The sequence below is a fragment of the Labrus bergylta genome, chromosome 16 (genome assembly GCF_963930695.1).
Source record: "Labrus bergylta chromosome 16, fLabBer1.1, whole genome shotgun sequence".
Classification (NCBI taxonomy): Eukaryota; Metazoa; Chordata; class Actinopteri; order Labriformes; family Labridae; genus Labrus; species Labrus bergylta.
In genome coordinates, this window is record NC_089210.1 from 11,833,278 (window position 1) to 11,842,369 (window position 9,092).

Below are 9,092 nucleotides of genomic sequence, written 5' to 3' on the forward strand. Positions count from 1 at the left end.
CTATACTACTTTACTGTACTTTACTTCTTGCTAGCGAGCCCCTTTGTTTTACTTCGTCACACCACATAGCCTATGTGATCTTCCACCGGCAGCAGATAATGTATCAATCTTACCCTTTTGCTACCATGTATAGCTTAGCTTCCGTGCCCGTTTTCTCAATAGAGGGGCTATTGAGGGTTTGTAATATACTTATGCTTGACAAGTCCCTCTTTGAAAAATACCCAACAATACCTTTAAACGTTAAAAGTTGTGCTTACATATTCATACGAACATTAGGCCTGACCTTTAAGGGCTATCCCAGTGATATTGTGTTATATTTCCATAAAGTACCAAATTGAAAACTCAAATTTGAAGCGTCAGAGGTTGGGATATCATTTAGACATTTAGTCTCCAAGTTTGGATCAACATCCAAAAGCGCTGCATCCTATACATTTGCCACACATTCGATTTGTAACCCAATTCGGATTTTTGATCTCTTTCATGACCAGTTTCTTCATAATGGGACAAATGAGATATTAGTAAGAGAGAACAAAAGTGCAAGAAGGAAAAGGAGTTCTTTACATCACAGACAATGCAAAGAAAAACTGTGTTTGATTCTCACCTAAGATATCTTACAGATTTGACCTCCTTAAACGTTAAAGGTCACTTTGCTGTTCACCTTTTCACTTCAGCTTTGAGGAGGATGTGAGTTCTTGTTGTGTGAAAACTTCTCAAATATCACACAGACTCAAAGCCTTGTGGTTTATGCCATTTGTGATTCAGTAAATCTGGAAAATATGTTTGCCTTTCAGCTTGGCAAAAGAATTCACCCTTAATCAAATGCACATATGTTATGCGTAATTTAAAAACTCTGTCTGCAATCATAAGATTATGTGTTTTTTTTTTTTAAAGCAAGGAGAAGTCTCTTATGAAAGGCAGTTAATGTTGGTGCAAGTTTAATTTTTTTCCGCTGGTAGAAAAAGGGGAAGTGAATTTTGGTGACTAGTATCAGTAGAAGATTAAAAACAGGAAACTGAAATGAGTTTTCTAAATGGTGTCTTTGTGTGAAAAATGAAAATGGAGACAGCTATATATGCAGAGATCATGACCTCCATGTCCCGTGTGGAAGTTATGGCCCTGGCTGACATGCTTGTTCTGCAGGCAAAACAAATTTTAGCGCAGGAGCCCCTCCCTAAGAAACAGAGTGGACGTGGGGTTTAGTGCATGAGAAGCCAAAGTGACACCGCTGATAACCTTGTACCATTGTGTGCCTGGCTGACAGAATATCTCCCTTTTTTCACCACTGTGTGTATAACATGATGGAGATAACAGCAAATCCCAAACATTCTCCAACAGAAAAAACAAACCCGACATTTTTCCACCACTTAAGCAAACAACAAATCTCTTTATCTCAAGATGGATCGCATCTTTAAGACCACCACCATTCAAAAAGGGGAAAGTCTGATGATTGTAATGTTTTGTCTCTTGGGGACAAAATGGCATTTTGAAACTTTTATGAAAATAAATTGTGCTAAAGGAGAGAGTCTGGTTATAGGTTTAGTAATAAGTGTGTACAGGAAACACATGTAACTCCCTCACAATCACATATCAGTACATCATCTGCATTCAAGTTAATTCCAGCAGAACATTGTACTTTATACAAAGCATGCACCAAATAAGAACAACATTTTTTGCAGGACAGGTTATAAAATGAGCTTAACATTAGCATGATTATATAGGCCAACCACATAAGATTCAGATTAATGTTCGAAACAGTAGGTCAGAAAGATCCAGTGATTTTCTCCCTTTTTATAACTCAATTAGATCTGATCTTTAGCTTTCCCCTAACTAAGTTGACCGTAGCTTATTCATATTAAGTTGAAATTCCTCCCCTCTTACTCCAGTAAGAATTATGCCATGAATTACACATGCATTTTTTACCAACTTGCATAAACACAAAGTTTGGCTGTGTTAAATAAATATGCCTAAAAACCTAAGTATTTTTAGATTTGTGTAAAACGGCTCAGTGAACAAAATCTCACCTGACAAAAAATAGCCTATTAGTCATCAACACCACCATTATCTCTGCGATGTTTCATTGGATCCAATTGTTCTGACATATTTTCTGTTAATTTGATACATTTCCAAAAGGATCCAAGCTGATATTCTTACAAAAATATGATCATTGCCTGGCCGGACAAAAAAATTTAAGCATGCACGGCACTTATTAAATCCAGACTTGTGTAAATCAGTGAGACAACAGAAAACTCAAAGTACGACACACTTGCGTCAGACACAAAGGTGATTTCAGTGACCATCCTGTTATTGTTGCATGAACTGATCCACTGTCCATACTCAGTATATGCAGGGTTCAATGTAGAGTTGCAACAACATCGATATGTGACAACACTGAAGTAATAGAGGTTGATACTCTTTCATTAAATCCATCCCTGTGGTTAAGTCACATCCTGCATTCCATCAATAACACCAGAGTCTAGTTTGTTTGCTTTTCACTCATCATGTGGAAAAAAGTGACTCGATTGAATGTCAAAGACATAGAAGAAAAAAATCAAAGGGGCTGTACATTCTACTGTGGTGGCCCCAACATAAATATAGATCTGTGGAGCATGGGTAAACTTCCTCTGCGTGCACTGGTGCGCACACTTCCTGAATGAAGACTGGACCCTGTTCTAAGAAAAGGCTGAAAGTGCTTCAATATCCAGACTTAAGAGCCAACCAGAGAAATTCAAGCCACATGCTGATCTCGTCTGTAGCCATGTCCTCATGTAACTGTATGTAAAAGCCTTCTTTCTTTGAATAGTTAAACAATTCCAAGATCTTTTTGCAGCAAGCCAGATGTCTAATTTAAGACTTGCCAGCAGTGAGGATGAAAAAATTTGATCCAGACAGAAATATCGCATCAACTATCAGATGGATTAAAAATTTCCACAGAAGTATACTAGAGTATAAATCAAAATGACTTCAATGATCCTCTGACTTTTCCTGTGATGCCACCAGTGGGTCAAAAACTTCTTTCATTCTGGGACTAACCTCAACCTCAAGATTGGTGCAAAACATTGTACATTTTAACATTGGCCTACATTCTGATGAAATTTCTTCAAGCACCACCATGAGGTGAACATCAATCTAAATATTGCTAGCCCATTTTATTGTGTCTTATATGAAATACGGCTCACATGTTATTCTAGGCAAATAATTTGTATGCTAATTGTCTCCATCAACCGATTCTGCAAATCAGTTCAGAATCTGTAGTTCATTGGAAATTTTGATTTTTGTTTGTAGTTTGAGTAGTTTCTTGTATTTTGAGCAAAAAGGGTAATTGCGTTATTTATAATCTCAGTCAATCAGCTATCCTCTGACAACAATTACAATGAATTGATACAAACAGGCAAATGCATAAAAGTGCAGCTAACGATAGGTTGTAAATGTCTATGAATGGTATGCTAATAACATTGATTACTTGACTTAGATAGCACAATCAACACTTTATTTAGTCTTCATAGTGGTCATACACTACATTTAGTGTATGACCAAATACTTCCTAATTAAAGACATTCCTTTCAGCCTTGGACATACATTACATTATACAGCATGCTAACATGTTAAACTAAAGCAAGACAAAGGGTCAGTGTTGGATCTGCTAATAATCAACATGATAGCATAATCATTGGGAGCATGTTAGCATGCTGATGTTTGTTTACGAGGCTGTAGTAGTTTTACCTTATTGGGTAATTTTCAGTAGCATCTTTTAATCTTTTCCATGGTGCTGTTTGTTTAAAAAATGTAATGGAACACTGCTTCCCACAATGTCATGTGTTGAAACAGTTTTCGTCTCTTACAGTGTTGTGTGTTGAACAGTAGATGATCTCAGCACAAAGATGTTCCTGAGAATCATGTCTGTTACTTTATTGTTATGGAGAGAGGATTATCTTGCTGTGTCCACTAATTCAGGGCATTCTACAGCTTATTTTTGATTTCCTGCTCCATGGCTTCAGATTAATATCTCCGGTGGCAGCAGCCCAACTGCAACAATCCCTCAAATAAGAGGGGTCCCAAAACTCAGCACCCTGAGAAACACTATAGCCAGTCTTAGAAGGCATAGCAGCCCATTATTGGACACATGATTGGGGAACAGCAAAGAGGCTATGAGTGAGTTTCAGCCACCCAGGGAGATTGGAGAGGAAATCGTGCAGATGGAGGTCAAAGTTGCGCTGCTCACATCCTACTCACTGCTTGTTGTGTTATTCCAATCCTGGCCAACACGGACAGGATTGAGGAACATGTCCAGGGAATCATCTGGAAAGGCCTTTTTAAAATCTCTGTCCTAAAGGAGATTATTATATCGACCTCCACCAACGAGTGAAAATGAAAGCACAAAATGACACTAAAGCCACAGGATTTTACAAAGAGTTGTCAGATGTTGTCATTTTGGTAAACTAGCCACACGGTCTTAGCATGAATCTGTATAATAAGACCTTTTTTTGTTCATTAGTGTCATTTGTCATCTACATTGGACCCCAAATGCAACATAACAGCATGAATTGGCAAGTTTCATGTACTCCAAGGCTTTGAAGACCCTCCAACTGATGTTCGTCGTTTTGATATCCCTCACTGATTTATTTGCAGGACTTGTATTATGTTATATCCAGGCTGTTGCTGAATTTGGCCTGCAGAAGCTAAAGCTGGCTGATGTCATGTTTTTCATGGCTTTAACGGGTAAAAACCATCCACAGATGTTAAATATATAAAAACAGATATCTATAACAGGGCCTCCTTGAATCCCAAAACGAGAGACCAATATGTAATTTATCTTAAAGAACATTGGTGACACAGGAAAAAAAATATCCAAGACATCCAAACCACACCCAAACAACAAAGGAAAAATAACAATGCAGACCCTTCCTGGAGATGTGACTGAATTCTTGTTGTCTCCCAGCCAAGGTCACTGCTGAAAGGTCAGGCAAACTTTTGCCAAGACCAGTAAAGCAACAGTGATGACCTGGGAAATCAGGATCTTTTCCGTCAATACTGCAGAGACAAAGAGATGTCAGAGGATGATGACCTTTTCCTGCTAATCAGAGGAAGATTCCTGGAGAGGAAAGGACTCCTCCCTTCACCTCTGCTCTGCCCGGGATGAGGTTTCCATGTTTGTGTTAGCTCATGGAGGATTGGCGGTACCTGTATCCTTTTTGGCAGAAGACAGGGATACAGAAACGTGTCTTCAGTCTTGGTACAGAAAAGAGGAACTCCAAAGTTTCATCAGTCAAGTTTGTTTATGATCTCCTGAATTTTTAACTGAATATCCTTTCTGTCCGGTGATGTTGGATTTGTGTATGCATGGTTCTCAAACAGTTGTCAAAGTATGGTTTATAGTTTCCTTTCACATTGTTTTACATCATTCTTGTATATTACAATTATTAAACAAACACCCTATGTTTACCCAAGCTATTCAGACCAAAATCGACCTGTTGCCATGTAATTTACTCTCTTGTGTTTTACTTTTTGAGCTATGCTAAAGCTAGCAGCAGTATAGCTTCTTTTTGCCTACACTGAAACATCTAAACCACTGCAGAATAATTCTCATGGAGTTTGGCACAGAGCTATACTGTATGTCCCCCAGGTTTTACCCTCATCTTTATGAGTTTGACTAAATACCAGCAAATCTAAAAAAAAAAAAAAAAAAAAAAATCCCAGTAGTCTGCATGTCTATTTCTTATAACAAAAGCAATAAACCCAATTATTGCCCAACAATGCTTTGTCTGATCCTGTTTATTTCTTATCACTAAATGTAAACCTGCCAACATGTTGAACTTAGATAGCGAACATGGCATTATAGCTGCAAAACATTAGCACGTTAGCATTGTCGTTCTGAGCATCGAGCTAAAACAGGGAGATTTATTAGGCTTGATCAAATACCAACTACATGCAAGTCTTTGAAGTTGTTATTTCATATAGTCAAAAATGTAGTTTCATACAAAGAGCTTAATGGATTAACTTGTTTTTTGTGTACATGCTCAAATTCTCCTGAATCCCATTATGGATTTAAAGATAGGCTATGATAAAAACTCTTTCTGCTTTTTTTTCTCTACGTGTGTGTGTGGGTATGTGTGGGTGGGGCTTTTGCATCTCTTTCAACAATAGCTCCATATAGAGCGTTCGCTTTGAAGGGCTTTTGAGGAGCTCTTTTCAAGCACTTGTGACCATCCATTGGCTGGAGATGCATATCTAAGTATGATGTGACCTGTGCTTTCTTCTTGCCGGCTGAAGTTCAAGATTTGTCCGGAGCCCTGACCCCTGTTTTCTTTCATTCACTCCGCTCCTCCTGGTTGTGGGCTGTGACCCTGGTAATGTTATCCAAATGTCATGTGTCACAGAACTGACAGCTAGGCGAACATGTGGCCTGCGACCATTGTCAAAAGAGAGGGCTCTTTGTAGACCGAGACCTCTGGCAAGACAAACAATAGTGTTTTCAGGACAAGGTCGGGGAGAAATAACAGTACAACTGTTGGGCAAAGTTTTCTAAATCTAAAAAAAATGCTTCTGCAGAGTGTTATGTGATCTCTGTAGCTTTCCCTCAGGCTTTTTTTTATATATAAAGTCTTGGGTTCCAGTGTAGTGTGGTTTATCAATTAAAACTAATTTTCCAGATTTCATCACATGCTCTTTATGGCCATTTGTTATTCAAGCTTAAAGTTCAAGGTCTCACATTAAAAAGTTACAATCTTAGAGCTCTGGGTGGTGATTCATTTTTTTACAAGCTTGACAGTAAAGTGAACTTGTATCATATGCTGCCACTAAACTGACCTGTGAGGATTTTCAGCTACAGAGAATTTGATGCCCCACCTACTATTTAGAGGCAATTAAAATGCGACCAGCCTACCAGAACAAGTTAGCCTTTCTTCAAACAATTGATGTGATTGGTTTATTGGCCACTGAGTGCATACAGAGATAACGTGATGAAGCCAGGGTTTGATCAAAGACAAAAGAAGAGAGTGAAATTCCTCTGCAGCCGTCACCTCAGAGGAAATGACTCACAGTCCAGCTACAGTAAACAGTCAGGACATCATGCTGTGCTTTTTTATCTCCATCTTATTTCTGCTGCACCCTGCGGCTTTGAAGCTCCGCAGCTGAAACCATCCCCAGACATTAAAGCTTCTTATTATAGTCGCTGTTTATTTGCCAAGATTTAGTATTGTGTTTGTGTGGTCATTTCAAAATGGAACCAGGACAAGAAAGGAATGATGGGAATCATGTACAAAAATTGTTTTTCATATTAACGGATCAAATACAGCCCTGAGGACCATTTTAAGACACTTTTATTTTGCACAGGTCTTTGATTGTATGCTACTTTATACTTATCTATACTAGATATACTTATATCTATACATTTAAAAAGTATAATGTACTCATCCTCCCCCTGGCACTTTTGTTTATGTCACTTATTAACATACAAACATGGACTTTTTAGCTAAAAAGGACATATTTAAAGATGAAATGAGAACAATGTATTTGTACAATTGCAGTTTAATGGTGATATTCTTTAACATTCAAACACTTTTGAGTGTATAAGAACGTATTATAATGCTGTGCAAAATACCCTTTGGCGGACACTTGTCTTGACTGATGTATTACAAAATGCTTTATAAGGATTCATCGATATATAAGCAGCATTATACCATGTGGTAAAGTGGAGCTATTTTTTTTTTAACTATAGGTCTGGTGGTTTCCAATCTAGGGCTCTGGCTCCTTCTAAGGGTCATAAAAGCCAAATTCCCCATGCAAACACACATGGCCTGTGAAGCTGATAACGCTGATTCTGAAGATTACACCGAAGGGTTGTGAGATCATTAGTGGAAGGAAGAGGAAAAACATCTGAAGCATGACAAGAAACCCTCAACTCATCTGTTTTTTTTTCAACTAGATCTCAAGCCAAACGCCACAGGACTAATCTTTAACATTACGTTACAAACTATATCGGTCAAATGAATGTTGTAGATTGAAAAGCACAACAGTTCCTAAAATGAATGAAAAGTTACTTGAAATAGAAATCCTCATGAAGTGCCACACTTGAGTAGCAGGTCTTTGTTTCTACAACTGATCAAAATGCTATTCATCCATAACTAAATTTGACTACTGCTTGTTTGTTATTCTTCTCGTCTAGCTAATACTGACTTCCTCATCAAGCCAAACTTTCTTTAAGCATCCATATGTTGAAACTGAGTCTGATCGAAGGCTTAAAGTGCAACAAACACAAGTGCCAAAAACTGCAGTCTTTCTATTGGCCACTTGAGGCCAGCTCCAAACCTGAGTCAATCCTCAATGGCACCCATATTTAAATGCCCAACAACACAAAGTAATGGACCTGTTTACAACCATGCACAAAAGAGTGGTTTCATGTGTTGTCCCTCCACCACTTGCTGCTTTAGTCTAACATATAACACATATGGTCAGCTACAACCACAAATAGAATCTAATTTAATCGGGTGACGCCACATCGGCTAGGTCCATTATTTATACAGTCTATGATCTAATCCAGACTCTGATTCTGATCCTCCTTCTGGAGTTTTTATTGCTATCAGAAGCCAAATAAGGGCTCATTTTGTCAGTGATCCCAGAGCCTAAAGTCATATTTTAGGTCCAAGAGACATGTGGCTTAGTGATGCAGCAAGTTGCCATGGAAACCAGAGTTGTCTATTGTGTTGATTGTGTCAGAGATCCGCCCTTTCGCCCTGACCCCTTCCCTCAGTGGCGGCACACTTTCCCCCGGGGAATTTCACACACAACATCTGCCCTGTCTTACAACGCACCCCCCCCCCCCCCCCCCCCCCCAACCCCCATAGTCCAGAGCTTTCAGAGCTTCTGGACTGCGGCTTTTCACTAAAAAAGGCCGTCCACACACACCTGCTGAGAGGATCAGAGGTCATCATCCAAGCAGGGAAACTCCAGCATGCATCACATTTTGCTACAACAAAGGAGAAAATGTTAAGTTTTTCACAAACTGTGAGTGTCTTATATTTGAATGTCTGTTGAGAACACATTACGACTAGGTATTCCAAAACTCTGTTTCTCAAAACACTTTCCCCAGGTTTTTA